Source organism: Hyperolius riggenbachi, chromosome 10 (assembly GCF_040937935.1).
Source record: "Hyperolius riggenbachi isolate aHypRig1 chromosome 10, aHypRig1.pri, whole genome shotgun sequence".
Classification (NCBI taxonomy): domain Eukaryota; kingdom Metazoa; phylum Chordata; class Amphibia; order Anura; family Hyperoliidae; genus Hyperolius; species Hyperolius riggenbachi.
The window spans coordinates 105,615,426-105,634,831 of record NC_090655.1 but is presented as its reverse complement, the minus strand read 5'-3'; the positions used below and the strand labels follow the sequence as shown (position 1 = coordinate 105,634,831).

General features: G+C 39.4%; 1 protein-coding gene across 1 annotated transcript in view; it reads left to right on the top strand.

Moving 5' to 3' along the window:
- LOC137534094 (proton channel OTOP1-like) overlaps positions 1-19,406 on the top strand; it is a 666,091-nt gene that overhangs the window by 67,069 nt on the left and 579,616 nt on the right. The window contains exons 3-4 of the mRNA XM_068255447.1: positions 15,863-15,965; positions 16,128-16,266. The gene's annotated coding sequence lies outside the window, so the exon portion shown is untranslated. The remainder of the gene's footprint in view (positions 1-15,862; positions 15,966-16,127; positions 16,267-19,406) is intronic.

Below are 19,406 nucleotides of genomic sequence, written 5' to 3'. Positions count from 1 at the left end.
AATGCCGTCTTCTAACCATCCTGTCACTCCTAGCAGCTTTCTGGCATCCTCCGTGCATGGCTCCCGGCTTGTCACCTGACCCGCGTCAGGTCACGTGACTTGCCGAGATCCATGCACAGAAGCCGGAAAGCAACAGGACGGTTAGAAGTAGATGCTGGATACTTGGTTAGTATTTAATGCCCTGCAACAACCCCACAAACATCCTTAAAACTGAGTCCCCATTATCCCCCTCAGGCATACCAGTTAGATGAGTCCCAGCTTACTCAGGGCCGGATTTCTACCCTTGGCTGCCCAATGCCACTATCACCAGTTGCCCCCTGACCAACAATATCCTAACCAACCCCCACCCCTGAAGCACACACAAACTTTATACATACACTATTTATCCCAACAACAGCAGCTAGATTCCACAGATTACAGAATGTAATAGCCACTATACCCCCCAGATACAAAAATTAAGAAGCCATGGCCTCAATAGATACAAGAATTAAAGGATACAACCAGGCAAAAAAAATGAAACAAAAATCCACTTACCTGGGGCTTCCTCCAACCCCTGGCAGCCATCCTGTGCCCTTGCCGCAGCTCCGATGGTTCTCGGTCTCCTCCGCTGCAGATGCCGGCCTCGCCTGGTCGGCTTCTTGTGAGCTCCATCGCGCAGGTCGCGCTGACGTCATCAGAACGGTACTGCTCAGGTGCAGGACTACTGCGTCTGCACAGTACAGTCCTGATGATGTCAGTGCAACCACGTGACCTGTGCGGTGAAGTGCACAATAAGCCGACCTGGCGAGGTCTGCGTCTGTAACGGAGGAGACCGGGAGCCACCGGAGCTGCGCCGAGGGCACAGGACAGCTGCCAGGGGCTGGAAGAAGCCCCAGGTAAGTGTATTTTTTTTTGCCTGGACGTATCCTTTAAGTAGCCATGTTCCATAAGATTAAAGAAGCAAGTAGTCACTAGGAATATTCATTCATATTCTGTGGAATTTAATTTTCCACATTTCTGAGCAGAAATCTGTATTTCAGATCTTAAAACGGAAATGGGATTTCTGTGGAAATCAGATTTATCTCGACTCTGTAATTTTAGCCCAATCACAGAACTCAGAAGCATTTGACCAATCAGAGAATGTAGAACTTTTCCAGATTACTGCAGGTAATTTTAGACCTATCACAAGACTTTGATGCAAGCAAGTATTCCTGAGTCTTGGCCTAAAATATCCGTGGCATTCTGACTTACCGTGGTAAAATTCTGCATTCTCTCATTGGTCTAATACTTCCGATTCAACTCGGAAATATTTGGCCAATTAGAGAATGCAAAAAATTAAAATTGACGGAAATTTGCAGAATCGGTAATCGAGGATTCTCAGCATGGCCTTTACTCTTTATAAAGACACTCCATGAAAAAGATTTATACAAAGATGCTGGCCAGCCTCCCTGCTCACTGTACACTATTTTGGCAGTTGGGTGGAGCAACCACTATTCACGAAGTGTGTTTGAAAATAAAGAAAACCCTGAGAACCCCCCATGAGGATATGGGCTAGTCCACAACTAGATTTCCACTACTTAATGTAAGTGACAGCAACATAGTAGAAAAGTAATTTATGGCTCACTTTACTCTGGAAGAAACATACTTCTTATTTGTGTGTGTTTGTGTGTGTGTGTATGTATGTATGTATATATATATGTATATACAGTGGTGTGAAAAACTATTTGCCCCCTTCCTGATTTCTTATTCTTTTGCATGTTTGTCACACTTAAATGTTTCTGCTCATCAAAAACCGTTAACTATTAGTCCAAGATAACATAATTGAACACAAAATGCAGTTTTAAATGATGGTTTTTATTATTTAGTGAGAAAAAAAAACTCCAAATCTACATGGCCCTGTGTGAAAAAGTGATTGCCCCCCCCCCCCCCCCTTGTTAAAAAATAACTTAACTGTGGTTTATCACACCTGAGTTCAATTTCTGTCGTCACCCCCAAGCCTGATTACTGCCACGCCTGTTTCAATCAAGAAATCACTTAAATAGGAGCTATCTGACACAGAGAAGTAGACCAAAAGATCCTTAAAAGCTAGACATCATGCCAAGATCCAAAGAAATTCAGGAACAAATGAGAACAAAAGTACTGTAATTGAGATCTATCAGTCTGGTAAAGGTTATAAACCCATTTCTAAAGCTTTGGGACTCCAGCGAAGCACAGTGAGAGCCATTATCCACAAATGGCAAAAGCATGGAGCAGTGATGAACCTTACCAGGAGTGGCCGGCCGACCAAAATTACCCCGAGAGCGTGGAGAAAACTCATCCGAGAGGCCACAAAAGACCCCAGGACAACATCTAAAGAACTGCAGGCCTCACTTGCCTCAATTAAGGTCAGTGTTCACGACTCCACCAAAAGAAAGAGACTGGGCAAAAACGGCCTGCATGGCAGATATCCAAGGCGCAAACCACTTTTAAGCAAAAAGAACATTAAGGCTTGTCTCAATTTTGCTAAAAAAACATCTCAATGATTGCCAAGACTTTTGGGAAAATACCTTGTGGACCGATGAGACAAAAGTTGAACTTTTTGGAAGGTGCGTGTCCCGTTACATCTGGCATAGAAGTAACACAGCATTTCAGCAAAAGAACATCATACCAATAGTAAAATATGGTGGTGGTAGTGTGATGGTCTGGGGTTGTTTTGCTGCTTCAGAACCTGGAAGGCTTGCTGTGATAGATGGAACCATGAATTCTACTGTCTACCAAAAAATCCTGAAGGAGAATGTCCGGCCATCTGTTCCTCAACTCAAGCTGAAGCGATCTTGGATGCTGCAGCAGGACAATTACCCAAAACACACCAGCAAATCCACCTCTGAATGGCTGAAGAAAAACAAAATGAAGACTTTGGAGTGGCCTAGTCAAAGTCCTGACCTGAATCCTATTGAGATGTTGTGGCATGACCTTAAAAAGGTGGGTCATGCTAGAAAACCCTCAAATAAAGCTGAATTACAACAATTCTGCAAAGATGAGTGGGCCAAAATTCCTCCAGAGCGCTGTAAAAGACTCGTTGCAAGTTATCGCAAATGCTTGATTGCAGTTATTGCTGCTAAGGGTGGCCCAACCAGTTATTAGGTTCAGGGGGCAATTTCTTTTTCACACAGGGTCATGTAGGTTTTGAGGTTTTTTTCTCACTAAATAATAAAAAACATCACTTAAAACTGCATTTTGTGTTCAATTATGTTATCATGGACTAATAGTTAACGTTTTTTGATGAGCAGGAATATTTAAGTGTGACAAACATGCAAAAGAATAAGAAATCAGGAAGGGGGCAAATAGTTTTTCACACCACTGTGTGTATGTATATATATATATATATATATATATATATATTTATATATTTATATTTATATATATATATATATATATATATATATATATATATATATATATATATATATATATATATTTTATATATATATATATATATATATATTTATATATATATATTATATATATATATATATATATATATATATATATATATATATATATATATATATATATTTATATATATATATATATATATTTATATATATATTTATATATATATATTTTATATATATATATATATATATATATATATATATATATTTATATATATATATATATATATATATATATATATATATATTTATATATATATATATATATTTATATATATATATATATATATATATATATATATATATATATATATATATGTGTGTGTATATATAATATATTACATTTTAAGATTTGTGCAACAGTGGTCCTTTAAGGACACCAATACGGTAGTTGGTGCCTTTAAGATGGCTTAGGCTATGTCTGCCTGTAAGCTGTTTCTATGCCAGTAGACTCCCTTTCATTGGGTTCTTAGCTTTTGCTGTGAACTGCATCCTTACTTCTTGTATTTCAGAGTGTTGATTGGCAGCGGTGTGATGTAGGTATTAGAATAACTTATGGGAGGAGCAGTTGAAAAAGTCACGGCCAAAAATGGGCGCAATTATTATTTATCGATATATGTGGGCACAATTGTTATTTATCATAATATAGAAAGCCATTACGCTATTTAGCGGATGGCTGCAATTGAATTGAAAGTTGGTAGCAGGGATCAGGGAGTGTTAAGGTTAGGCACCACCAGGGGGGTCTTAGGGTTAGGCACCACCAAGGGGGTCTTAGGGTTAGGCACCACCAAGGGCATCTTAGGTTTAGGCACCACCAAGGGGGTCTTGGGGTAAGGCACCACCAGGGGGGTCTTAGGGTTAGGCACCACCAAGGGGATCTTAGGGTTAGGCACCACCAAGGGGATCTTAGGGTTAGGCACCACCAAGGGGATCTTAGGGTTAGGCACCACCAAGGGGATCTTAGGGTTAGGTACCACCAAGGGGGTCTTAAGGTAAGGCACCACCAGGCGGGATCTTAGGGTTAGGCACCACCAGGGTGGTTTTAGGGTTAGGCACCACCAGGTGGGTCTTGGGATTAGGCACCACCAGGGGAGGGTTCTGTGTGAGAGTAGGGAGAGGTTAGGTAATAGTTAGGTTCAACATTATCAGTAAATTTACCAATAATGTAATACTGCAATTAAATTATTGTTTACCGTTTTTTTGTTATCGATTTTGTTATTTACCAATATTGCTAGAAATATTGGTATTTAACATTGCACCTAAATTAGCTTGCAACTTTTTCAAATGTATGCCTTATGGGACCCTAGTGTTTCACCTTGTTGCCAGGCTTGGTGCATCTTTCACACTGGATCTTCGTTTTCTTGACTTTTTCTCTGGTGGTTGAACCCTGGACTGTTGGGAACATTATGTAGTGTTTGGAGGCCACCCCTAAAGGGGGTCGATAATATTAGGGAACTTGCAACTCCCTGTTTCACCTGCAGGTGGTAATATTGTGCTTTCACTGAGTATGAGCAGACGGCCTTCTTCAGTTTTCCGACTTGGATTATTCATGCCATACACCTTCAGTCCTCTAGTTAACGATCTCCCCTTTCCATAACTCCTTTACACACTTGGGCTTCCCCCTCGCTGCTGTGCTGTGCTTGATGTGTTGTGCTTCAGGTCCTAACTACAGGAGCAGTTGGAAAAGCTGCGGCCAAAAATGGGTGCAATTTCTATTTATCGATATATGTGGGCACAATTGTTATTAATCGTAATATAGAAAGCCGTTATGCTATTTAGCAGGTGGCTGCAATTAAATTTAAATTTATCGTATTTTTGTTAGTGGGGATCAGGAGGTGTTAAGGTTAGGCACCACCAGCGGTGGGTTTTGTGTGAGAGTAGGAAGAGGTTAGGTTATAGTTAAGTTCAATGTTATCGGTAAATTTGTGGTATTACATTATCAGTAAATTTACTGATAAAGTAATACCACAATCAGATTGTAATTTACCATTTTTGTTATTTTTTTTTTTTTTATTTAACGTTGCACTTAAATTGTTTTTACTGATATTGCTAGTAATATCATTATTTAACGTTGCGCCTCGTGACTTTTTCAAATGTATGCCTAACTACTGATACTGATTGCTGCTGATTCAATCGGTTCCCAACACATCTCTGCCTTGACTTTACTGTATTGTGTGTGTATATATACAGCATAGGTGTGTTTTGTAATTATTGCATTTAGTAAGTTCATTGTTTTTTAGGCAACATAATGGTGACAATTTATACTGCAGTATGCGTGGTAGCACTGAATATCATTGCACCAGCCTTTCATACTTGAAATGTTGGCAATTCTTTATCAGGTCTTCTAATGATTGAAAGTTTCCTCCTGGGGGTGGCGATGTTTGAAACTTTGATGCTTTGCCGCATGGCATTTAAGGTTGAAATTTTCCATGGTTGGACAGTGCAGGAATTGGGTATATAAATTGGAATCTGGAGAAGGAAATCTATAGTCACTGTTACCAATTCTGTACTTTGCATTGATTCTTTATTTTGTATATTGGTATATAACATTGTCTATATTATTTTGTACCCCATGTTTGTTTCCTACTTTGTACATCGCCCCAGAATATGTTGGCGCTTTATAAATCAATAATAATAATACTGAGCAGCTTGAGAATAGAAAGGATTATACCGAAATGTTGCTTCTATATGCAGGTTGACTCTTCTTCCTACCAATCCATGGTCGTTGCTTTACACTGATTTAAAACAGGGCTACTATACTGAATTTATTTTTTTATGGACACCTTTAACATTGAATAATACAATTACCAGCACCCAGAAAAACATCTTGGTAAATCTTTCTTCCACAAGAACTTCTTATGGCTCCATCTAGTGGCCACTGACATTACTGCAAGCAGTACATGCCATTCAGCTATACATTTTACCTTTGTACAGTTTAAAGGGGAACCTAAGTAAGTGGTATACGGATGCTGCCATATTTATTTCCTTTTAATCAATACCAGTTGCCTGGCAGCCCTGCTGGTCTATTTCTCTGCAGTAGTATCTGAATAACACCAGAAACAAGCATGCAGCTAGTCTTGTCAGATCTGATTTTAAAGTCTGAAACACCTGATCTGCTGCATGCTTGTTCAGGGGCTATGGCTAATAGTATTAGAGGCAGCGGATCAGCAGGGTTGCCAGGCAACTGGTATTGCTTAAAAGGAAATAAACATGGCAGCCTCCATATACCTCTCTCTTCAGTTCCCCTTTAAACAAGGAAAGCAATGACATAGCTGCTTGCCAAACGTGTGTAAAACAGCTCATCACTGGTCTGTTCAATAATAAATTCAATATATGATTCTGCTTGTTTAAAGAGATGCTGCACTTATACTTAACCACTTGAGGACCGCAGTGTTAAACCCCCCTAAAGACCAGGCCATTTTTCTTCAATTGGGCCACTGCAGCTTTAAGCTCGCTGCTCGGCCGCACAACTCAGCACACAAGTGATCACCCCCCCCCCCCTTTTCTCCTCACCAACAGAGCTCTGTTGGTGAGGTCTGATCGCTCCCCCAATGTTTATTTATTTATTTTTTTGTAAATATTTTTTTATTTATAAAAACATGTATTTCTTTCATTATTTTCCCTCCCTTCCTCCCCCAGTCAGCTAATCACTGTGATCGGCTGTGATAGGCTTCAGCCGATCGCTTCTGTGTCCCCCAAGAGGACATTCGTGTCACACGGCTGTCCCCAGTGCAGCGCTGCCTTAGATCGTAGCGCTGTACAGGTATATTAGAAGGCGGTTTCGCCGCCTAACAGTCTACGAGCAGCAATTGCCACAGGGAGGCCAAAGGCGGAGCATCAGCATGCGTGCTCTCCTACTAGCGCCATAGAAGGCCATTCACGCCAATCGGCATGGAGTGCTCCTGGGGCTACCGACGCATTCAAGCCAAGTGGCGTAGAGCGGTTGGCAAAAGGTTAAGTATGTTTCAATATCTTTGGCTGCATTCACAGTATGCCATTGTCGTACCATCCATTTTTTTTTCAACAATAAAGCTTTTATTGAAAAACTTCTTGTACATACAGCATGGTACAATAAGCAAAAGTATCGTTTTGGTATCAGTCATTGATTAACTACAAGATAATGTCAAATCAGTATCCATGTCATTATCATAACTACAATTACAGTGGTATATTAACCCCATATATCTACATTTTAATGGATGCACATGACTGTGGGGCAAGGCGTGTTGCTGGATCCGCTGCCACTCCAGCATGGAGGTCTGCTAATCATTAAATCAATGGCTACACAATAAAACTTTCCAGATAAATGCTTGCAATCAGTCAGATTGTTATGTAATGGACAAAAATGTTATCTGTCAATCTAAATCAGCCCAGAGAAAATCGTTCTTTGATCGGTCCATTTTGAATCCACTCCCTGGTCTGTCAAAATGCAGGGCAGCAGATATAGTGTCAACAGAGCCCTAAAATATGTCCCTAAATTCAATATACTTGCATTTTGACTTCAGCCCTATTTTATAATACAGGCATGTCTCTTCAATTATGTCCAGTGTGCCTGTGTTGATAGTTAACTGGCTGCAGTGTGTGTTATTATCCTTGTGAATACTGTGCTTCTAATGTGTTCCATTCTTTCTCTTATGTTTGATTTGGGGTGGACCAAGGAAACTGAGGACCCGAAAGACACAAAGGAAAAAACACCAGGCGCCAATAGTGCAATATGTCTATACACCAAGATAAATATGTGTAAAATAATACCTTTACAATGTTTGGGTTGCAAGAAATGCAACCACTAATATGGCTAAAGGTTGCCACAAATGATCCAATTTCTAGCTAAAAATCATTAGAGCGATCAGATAATTCTGGAGTGAAATCGTTCACAACACCATCAACAAACCAATTTTTGCTTCCTACCTATCACAGCCAACAAGAAAATCCAAATTTAGGCACAATGAAAAACACAGTCAGACGTTTTTACAATCGTTCGTAGTAAATTGTGCCTATCAACAGAGATTTAGAGTCAATCCGAGCAGAATTTCTGATCGCTCTTAACAATTTTTTGCTAAAAATTGGACCATTAGTGGCCACCTTTACGGAGGAAAACCCACCTCCACTTGGGTCTGCAAAGTTCCACAGAGGTCGCACTCCTGATAGATTGGGTAGTTCCTAGGGATAAGGAGTACTTAAAACATAAAACTTCCAAATTGAGGCCCATATAAAAAGCAGAGGAAATAACACATGGAGCAATCAAACTCAATTGAGATTTTCAAGAGTTTATTGCACTAAAGGTTCAAGCAACGCATTTCATGGGTATCTCCCACTTCATCAGATCAATAAAAACCATCAAAAAGTGCCTCTTAGCCCAAATGTAGTAGACTTGACCGTCTCAATTAGAAACCTGTTGTCTGAGTTTTTGATTGCTCCATATGCTACTTTTCCACAGGAGAGAGAAGCTTACCATTCCTCTACTTTTTATACCATTTTAATTGTTGTATACCTTTTGGGCCCCTCCACTGTTTTAAGTCTTTCTCCTATGTTGCTAATTGCATGTCTGTAGTGATTATCATCCCTGCGCAGATCTTATCAGCACTTCAGCAGACTCTCTCAAGTAGAGTACAGGGCTAGAAAAAGGTTGAAAACCACCTACTAGTATTTTAACCACTTCAGCCTACAGCTTCGAAAATCTTATGCATCCGAGCAATGTTCACCTCCCATTCATTCGCTAATAACTTTATCGCTACTTATCAAAATTAATTGATCTATATCTCGTTTTTTCCGCCACTAATTAGGCTTTCTTTAGGTAGTACATTTTGCTAAGAGCCACTTTACTGTAAATACATTTTAACAGGAAGATTAAAGAGAATCTGTATTGTTAAAATCGCACAAAAGTAAACATACCAGTGCGTTAGGGGACATCTCCTATTACCCTCTGTCACAATTTCGCCGCTCCTCGCCACATTAAAAGTGGTTAAAAACAGTTTTAAAAAGTTTGTTTATAAACAAACAAAATGGCCACCAAAACAGGAAGTAGATTGATGTACAGTATGTCCACACATAGAAAATACATTCATACACAAGCAGGCTGTATACACCCTTCCTTTTGAATCTCAAGAGATCATTTGTGTGTCTCTTTCCCCCTGCAGCTATCTTCCACTGAAGTGTCAGGCTGTTTCTTCCTGCAGAGTGCAGACAGCTCTGCCTGTATGTAATTCCTCAGTATGTGAAAGCCCAGCCAGCTCAGAGGAGGATTTATCCAGCTTGTAAAAGATAAGAGAGAAGAGAGAAGCTGCCCTAATCTAAATAATACACAGGCAGTGTGCAGAGAGGGTCCTGGAGGGGGGAGATGCATCACAGAACCACAACACTGAAGAACTTGGCAGCCTTCCAGACACAGGCCTGACAAGTCTGACAAGAGAGAGATAAGTTGATTTATTACAGAGATGGTGATAGTAGAACGTGCTGCAGTAAGCCAGAACACATTAGAATAGCTTTTGGAACTTGTAGGATGATAAAAAACAGGATGCAATTTTTGTTACGGAGTCTCTTTAAGATAGAAATGGAAAAAAAATCATTATTTCTCAGTTTTTGGCCATTATAGTTTAAAATTAATACATGCTACAGTAATTAAAACCCATGCATTTTATGTGCCCATTTGTCCCGCTTATTACACCATTTAAATTACATCCCTATCACAATTTATGGCGCCGATATTTTATTTAGAAATAAAGGTGCATTTTTTCAATTTGCGTCCATCACTATTTACAAGCTTATAATTTTAAAAAATTTAATAAAATACTCTCTTGACATGTATATTTAAAAAGTTCAGACCCTTAGGTAACTATTTATGTAGTTTTTTTTTTTTTTTAATTGTAATTTTTTTTATTTTTTTTTTAATACAAAAATGTATTTGGGTAATTTTAGTTTGGGAGGTAAATAGCCAATTTTAGATGTAATATAATGTATTTTTTTATTCAATACAGGTATGTGGGTGCAGTTTACTATTTGGCCACAAGATGGCCACATTCAAAAAATTCCTAGATGCGAACGATGTCGCATCTAGGAACTAAAATGAAGAGAAGAAGTTTCCTGGGGGCAGAAATACCACGCTCTCTGATGAGAAAGCGTCGGTATTTCTGCCGGGGACTTAGATCGGTGAATGGGAATTATATTCCCATTCACTGATCGGGTGGGCAGCGGGAGGCAGCGGGAGCACGGGCGCGCGCCCGATCGCGCGCACCACACGGCTGCAGCACCACTGCCTATCTGGACGGATATATGCGTCCAGATATGGCGAAGTGGTAAAACTAAAGCACACAAAAACTGCAAGGATACCTATTATAATCTTCAGTACAATCACACAACACAGGGCATTCTTTGGTCAATGATGAATGGACAAAATATTACTGATATTTATCATGGTTATTTTTATATTGGAAATAATGCTTTCCATGATCATTAGCTGGTTAATTCCTGTCACATACCTTTTGAGTGAAATTCTCCTCACTATGGATCCAGGCAGCAATAATGTTGGAAAAGGTGGTGTTAAAAATGGTAACACTTGGCTAAGCAACTTGCAAGAAGGTTTTTCTTGTGTATCATAGTGGAATAACAGCAACTTCGCCAGATCTCACAAGACCTTACATTGCAGAAGATTAAGCTTGAAAGCAACAGAGTAGAGAGGCACAAAATTACACTGAGTATGACAATCAACAAAATGCACAGTATCGCCTTGTGGTCTTTTAGTACACACACATTCTAAGCCTGAAAGCTGTTGCCCATAAATATTACAACAAATAAGAACAGCAGATGTTCTAACACCTAGGTTCTCAACGTGTGGTACGCGTACCCCAGGGGGTACTTCTGATGGTTCCAGGGGGTACTTGGGCTTGATATACTTAACCAAGAATAACTAATTTAGAGTTTTAGAAAATGATAAATCTTATTTAACCACTTCAGCCTACAGCTTCGAAAATCTTATGCATCCAAGCAATGTTCACCTCCCATTCATTCGCTAATAACTTTATCGCTTCTTATCAAAATTAATTGATCTATATCTCGTTTTTTCCGCCACTAATTAGGCTTTCTTTAGGTAGTACATTTTGCTAAGAGCCACTTTACTGTAAATACATTTTAACAGGAAGATTAAGATAGAAATGGAAAAAAAACATTATTTCTCAGTTTTTAGCCATTATAGTTTAAAATTAATACATGCTACAGTAATTAAAACCCATGCATTTTATGTGCCCATTTATCCCGCTTATTACACCATTTAAATTACGTCCCTATCACAATTTATGGCGCCGATATTTTATTTAGAAATAAAGGTGCATTTTTTCAATTTGCGTCGATCACTATTTACAAGCTTATAATTTTAAAAAATGTAATAAGATACTCTCTTGACATGTATATTTAAAAAGTTCAGACCCTTAGGTAACTATTTATGTAGTTTTTTTTTTTTAATTGTAATTTTTTTTATTATTTTTTTTAATACAAAAATGTATTTGGGTAATTTTAGTTTGGGAGGTAAATAGCCAATTTTAGATGTAAAAGAATGTATTTTTTATTCAATACAGGTATGTGGGTGCAGTTTACTATTTGGCCACAAGATGGCCACATTCAAAAAGTTCCTAGATGCGAACGATGTCGCATCTAGGAACTAAAATGAAGAGAAGTTGTTTCCTGGGGGCAGAAATACCACGCTCTCTGATGAGAAAGCGTCGGTATTTCTGCCGGGGACTTGGATCGGTGAATGGGAATTATATTCCCATTCACTGATCGGGGGGGCAGCGGGAGGTAGCGGGGGCGCGCGCGGGCGCCCAATCGCGCGCACCACACGGCTGCAGCACCACTGCCTATCTGGACGGATATATGCGTCCAGATATGGCGAAGTGGTTAAACACCATCAAATTAATATTTTAGCTAATTAAAAACAATAGTAAATGCTTGGAAATTGTTTAGTACCAATTATCATGTACTAAGATTAAATATATATATATATATATATATATATATATGTCAAGGGGTACTTGTGATAATGTTTACTATGCTAGGGGGTACTTGGGGAGTACAGGGTGTTAAAAGGGGTACATACCAATAAAATGTTGAGAAACACTGTTAACACACCTTTAGTTTTTCCAAAACACCCAAATTGTGATTTAGTAGGCTTTTAATACATTCTGTGTGATTCCTTGCAGAATGGATAGTGAATGGGATCTTAAACAGGTACTTTAAAAGTGTGTGTGTGTGTATATATATATATATATATATATATATATGTGTGTGCGTGTGTGTGTGTGCGTGCGTGCGTGCATGCGTGCGCGTGTGTGTGTGTGTGTGTGTGTGTGTATAGGGGTTGGACAAAATAATGGAAACACCTTGAAAATCAACAGAATATATTTTAATATGGTGTAGCGGTAATTACAGCCTCAATTCTCTGAGGTATTGATTCATACAAATTGTAAATTGTTTCCAAAGGAATTTTAGCCCATTCTTCAGTTAAACACCCTCCAGTTCTTTTAGAGATGATGGCAGCGGATATCGACTTCTTTTTGAATCTCTAATAATGACCACAAATGCTCAATAATGTTGAGGTCTGGGGATTGTGGTGGCCAGATGAGATGCTCAACTACATTAAGATGTTCCTCGTGCCATTCTTTAACAATTCTAGCTGTATGGATTGGGGCATTATCATCTTGAAAGATGGCATTCCCCTCCGGAAACAGTTCTTGAACCATAGGATGAACTTGGTCTCCCAAAATTCTTAAATAGTCTTGGATGTTAATTCTTCCATGAAGGGAAATCATTGGCCCGGCGGGTTTCCAAGAAATAGCACCCCAGATCATCACAGAACCCCCGCCATGTTTTATGGTTGGGAGAAGGCAGTCTGGATGAAATGCTTCTTTCGGCTGTCTCCAAACGTACACTCGGCCGGAGGTCGGAAATAAGGTAAACAATGATTTGTCTGAGAAAATCACATTTTTCCACTGCTCAAGGGATTAATTCTGGTGGCTTCTACACCCCTCTAAACGCTTTGAAACATTTGTCTTTGAGAGCAGAGGTTTTCTAATTGCAGTTCTTCCGTGGAATCCAGATTTGTGCAGCTCCCGATGAACAGTTTTTGTGGAAACTGGGTTCTGTAGGTGTTCATTCAGCTCTGCAGTGATTTTAGGAGCTGTGGTCTTGCAAGCCTTTCTAACAATTCAATTTAGAGTCTGACGGGCTCTCTCAGACAACTTTGACTTTCGGCCACAACTGTGCTTTGGTGAGAACTTTTTTCCTTCTCTTTCAAAGGCAGTCATTACTTTTGAGAAAGTACCTCTTGAAATGCCAAGCATTCGGGCAGTTTCAGTTACAGTAGCGCCTGCCATACAAGCACCAACAATTTGGCCTCTTTGAAAGTCTGAGAGATCTGCCATTATTATAAGTTATAACCAATAATAAAAAATGGAACATGTTAAGTTTTGATTGCTTAAAACATGTTCAAAGATTATGACGCCAATACATTAGGTGTTTCCATTATTTTGTCCAACTCCTGTATATATGCAGTATGTATGTATGTATACACACACACACACACACACACACACACACACACACACACACACATGCGTCTGCCCCTTGAAGTTTTCTACATTTTGACATATTACTGCCACAAATATGAATCCATTTTATTGGAATTCCACGTGAAAGACCAATACAAAGTGGTGTACACGTGAGAAGTGGAACGAAAATCATACATGATTCCAAACATTTAAGACAAAAATAACTGCAAAGTGAGGTGTGCGTAATTGTTCAGCCCCCTGAGTCAATTCTTTGTAGAACCACCTTTTGCTGCAATGACAGCTGCCAGTCTTTTAGGGTATGTCTCTACCAGCTTTGCACATCTAGAGACTGAAATCCTTGCCCATGATTCTTTGCAAAACAGCTCCAGCTCAGTCAGATTAGATGGACAGCGTTTGTGAACAGCAGTTTTCAGATCTTGCCACAGATTCTCAATTGGCTTTAGATCTGGACTTTCACTTGGCCATTCTAACACATGGATATGTTTTGTTTTAAACCATTCCATTGTTGCCCTGGCTTTATGTTTAGGATCGTTGTCCTGCTGGAAGGTGAACCTCCGCCCCAGTCTCAAGTCTTTTGCAGACTCCAAGAGGTTTTCTTCCAAGATTGCCCTGTATTTGGCTCCATCCATCTTCCCATCAACTCTGACCAACTTCCCTGTCCCTGCTAAAGAGAAGCACCCCCAGAGCATGATGCTGCTATCACCATAATTTACAGTTGGGATGGTGTGTTCAGAGTGATGTTCCACCACACATAGCATTTAACATTTTGGCCAAAAAGTTCAGTTTTGGTCTCATCTTACCAGAGCACCTTCCACATATTTGATTTGACCCCCACATGGCTTGTGGCAAACGGGACGTCTTCTGTTAACAATGGCTTTCTTCTTGCCACTCTTCCATAAAGGACAACTTTGTACAGTTCACGACTAATAGTTGTCCTATGGACAGATTCCCCCACCTGAGCTGTAGATCTCTGCAGCATGTCCAGAGTCACCATCGGCCTCTTGACTACATTTCTGATCAGCGCTCTCCTTGTTCGGCCTGTGAGTTTAGGTGGATGGCCTTGTCTTGGTAGGTTTACAGTTGTGCCATACTCCTTCCATTTCTGAATGATCGCTTGAACAGTGCTCCGTGGGATGTTCAAGGATTTGGAAATCTTTTTGTAGCCTAAGCCTGCTTTACATTTCTCAATAACTTTATCCCTGATCTGTCTGGTGTGTTCTTTGGACTTCATGATGTTGTTGCTCCCAAGATTCTCTTAGACAACCTCTGAGGCTGTCACAGAGCAGCTGTATTTGTACTGACATTAGATTACACACAGGTGCACTCTATTTAGTCATTAGCACTCATCAGACAATGTCTATGGGCAACTGACTGCACTTAGACCAAAGGGGTCTGAATAATTACGCACACCCCACTTTGCAGTTATTTATTTGTAAAAAATGTTTGGAATCATGCATGATTTTCGTTCCACTTCTCACGTGTACACCACTTTGTGTTGGTCTTTCACATGGAATTCCAATACAATTGATTCATGTTTGCGGCAGTAATATGACAATATGTGGAAAACTACAAAGGGGTGAATACTTTTGCAAACCAATATATATATATATATATATATATATATATATATATATATATATATATATATATGTGTGTGTGTGTATATGTATTAATTCAAGGAACTTATACACAGATAAAATAAGCTTCACCTGTGAGTATTTACACAAGGCTAGGAAAGCATTTTAACATTTTCAACCAATACTACAGTTGAAGCTATTTTGTTAACACTTTTTACACTTACCCAGGCGGTAGACCATTTAGAAGACGATCCAAGCAGAAAGTACTAAATTCTGCCCATTAACCTGTCACCATGACCATCTGCTTTTCTTACAGGCAAGCTCATTTGGCAACTATTATACGTAAGATGTGGGTCTCCCTGGATTTCCCTGAAAACACAGCAGTGACTGATAATGACTTTGAGCTCCCACAAGATGAGGTAGGAGTTTGTGCTTTGCATTATTTTCCAGCTTATCTCTCTCCAGAATCCTGCCTGGTCCATATCACAGTGCATGGACTAAACCAATTTCCGGCCACAGAAAGTCTGCTACCCATCACTGCTGAGCTGTACTTTAACTTTATTTTGTTTGCTTCCATGTAGATAAAATGGGTAACACGTTTCATGTGGACTGAGAATGCCATATTTTTGAAATACATTAGCAGATCTTTAGATGACATCACTAACATACCTGGATACACTGTGTAATAGCACTCCCCGCAACTGAGCAAGAAATAATATGGTCATGTGGTATATTTCCAGCATCTTTTAACTATGGCACAGGGGAAAAGTTCAAAGTCTAAAATTTGTTTACCAATGCATCACTATACAGTAATAACTTTATAATGCTAGTTTCATTGGAACTTTTGGCACCCCCTCTACCCCAACTAGTTGCTATGATTTGTGATTAGTTGCTGGCACATGTAACAGCACTAGCTGATCCTCTTATCACTAAAAATATTGCCTGTTCCTAACCTTCTCCCTAAACGATAACTCCTTGCCTTCCTTACACTTAACTCTACCCTCTTCCTTTTAATATCACTCCCTTCCTGATGCCTAACCTTAACCCACCCTCCCCACCTCCCCCAACATTGAGGCTCTGTTCCCAATAGATCGGAGAACAGACATTTCTTTGTTCGTTCTGCACTCATCGCTAAACGGGCAGTGAATATAAATTTATAAATCTGAGCCGTTCACACTTTTCACACTGCAACAGATCTGTGGTCTGTGATAATCCTGGGCAGGTGGATGCATTCTCCTATATAGCCTACGGGGGTAACGCATCCATCCCGGGCTCCAACAGTGGACCATCGGAGCAGACACTATACTGTCCACTCCTGCTGCTCACATGTGGTCCAGTACCAAGTGGGAACAGAGCCTCACTCTTTGCTAGTGTCTAATCTTACCTTTCAACCACTTAATGGTTTTAGTACAGTATATCTACTCCACTACAAACTTCATCTAAGCCTCAGGGGAGTATGTGCGCTCTCCTGCTCGCCCGTGCGTGTGATCCTGCACCTGTTCTTGCCACCACCCGTTAGCCTGGAGATCAATGAATGGGAACACAGTTCCCATTGTTTTAGGTCCTCGTATCAATGATTGCAGCATCAATATGATGCCTGCGGTCATTAAACACTGTAATTACCCTTACACTCATTACTTTTTGCATACGGTGCTAAAAGCAAGTGCAGGAAGCTAATGAGTGAGGACATCTTGTGGCCAAATAGTAAAATTACACCTACATCCATTTATTTTAATATCGTGATCTACACATAATTTATAATAAACCCCTTACCTCCCACACTATCCCATAAATACCCACATGAAACTTTTGAATAAAAAAAATACAAATTAAAAATAAAACAAAAACAAACCAGAAAAAGTTACCTTAGGGACTAAACTTTTTAATATGTATGTCAAGTTTTGGCTTTATGATTACTGAATACCATTAGAAAAATTAAGCACCTTATCAATAATGCCCTGTATTAGAAGACATTATTTCCTGTGGTGAAATATTCTCCCAAGTTAACCTACAATCAAATGTAACACATTTAGGGCTTGATTCACTAAACCGTGAAAAGACAAATATCACACCTTATCAAAGATATCACACGTTATCAAAAGTTATCACACCTTATCAAAGTTAGCACGCCTTATCAGAGTAGCATAGCGAGCTCTACGAACTTATGCCTGCTAATTGGCAATGGCACTCGTCCTGCCCTGAGCCCCTGCAGGTTTGTAGCACTTGCTGTGCGACTCTGATAAGGCATGTTAACTTTGATAACGAGTGATAACTTTGAGAACGTGTGATATCTTTGATAAGGTGTGATATTTGTCTTATCACGGTTTAGTGAATCAAGCCCAAATTGTGCAGAGGCAAAGATGAATGCCACCCACAAATGCATGGTCTAATAGAAACCAGTGATAGACTTCATGTTTCCCAAATACACTATTAGATAAACCAGTAAAATCTCCTGCAGGATCTTATGACCAGTGATGTCACTTTCTGCAGGGGAGGAGCTCCACATTATTCAGTGAGTCTCTTCAGTTAACACTAAAATGCTCCAACACAGCTTTCAAGCAGGCTATTGTCACAAGGGACAGGTTGGGATCACAGTGGGGCTCCAGCGTCTCCTGAACCCCACAGCGACCACTTAATGGCTTACTCAAAGAAGTATCAATAGCCATAAGTCTTAATATTTTTGATGTATATATTGCTGAGATTTATCAGAGTTACTGTAAACCTTCCAATAAAGTTAAGTTTCTGGAGAAAATAGTTTTGTTATAGACAATAGGTGGAATTTGGGGGAGCGATGGCATCTGGAGGGAGGATTTTTGTTATGCTAGGTTTGTGGCCATGAGAATACAATTTTAGTATTGTTTAGTATTGGTGGGAAGCATTTTTTATCCTTTAGGCGTCTGCTGATAATTCAGATGTAGAGATCATGTGTATGCACAAAATTTAAATTAATCTCCCTAAAGTGGTATGAAACTCAGCATTTCTTCTTTGCTCTAAAACATTATTTACAGCATAAAACCTACTACCAGAAATAAAATTGGTAGCAGAACAGCAGTTTAAACAGTTAAATGCAGCATTTTCTTCTTCAGTTGGAAGCTTAGATATGAAGTGGGAAGCTTATATCCAAACTCAAGTTATATAACATTATCTTGTTTATGTTTCCTTATCAGCCACAATTAGTAAACATTCCTGACCGTGTTTCAGCTTTGCAGGTTAGCAGAAGGTAAAAAACAGATGAGAAATCTCACTAGATACATTATAATATATAAATACGGCAGCTATGCAATACAATGCCAGCATTCAGAGCAGATAAATTGTACTTTGGGAACTTGACATTTTTAAATGGACAATAAACTTGTGCACGAAAGCCAATTTGATGACTGTATGGGTTATACAAAGTAGGAAACACATTTTTATTGAATATTCAGAGTTATAATTGTATGCTTCATAATAATTACCTAACCCCTGCCAGACTCCATATCATGTCCCCTTCACCCGGTGCTGATTATCCACAGTCACCCCCCTCCCCCCGGTAATTGGGGCTACGTTGCGCGAAAAATGGGTGTGGTCATAGACCAAAATGTGGGTGTGGTCACGGGTGGAGACAAGTTTACATGAACTTAGCAATGGTGGGACATTACATTAGGACAGTGGTGGCGAAAAGTCACTTATCTATCGCAAAGTGCTAACAGCAATTTAAACTAAATACAAATATTTTAACTCTTACATGAACATTATGGAAAATCCAAGTTGAAAATAAACTGTGAAGATAAACCATTTCATCCATCCTACTCCTGAAAAATGTATTTTTTTTTAGAACTCCCCAGTTTTATTTTCTGTTTTAAAAAGCTAAAACAAAGTAG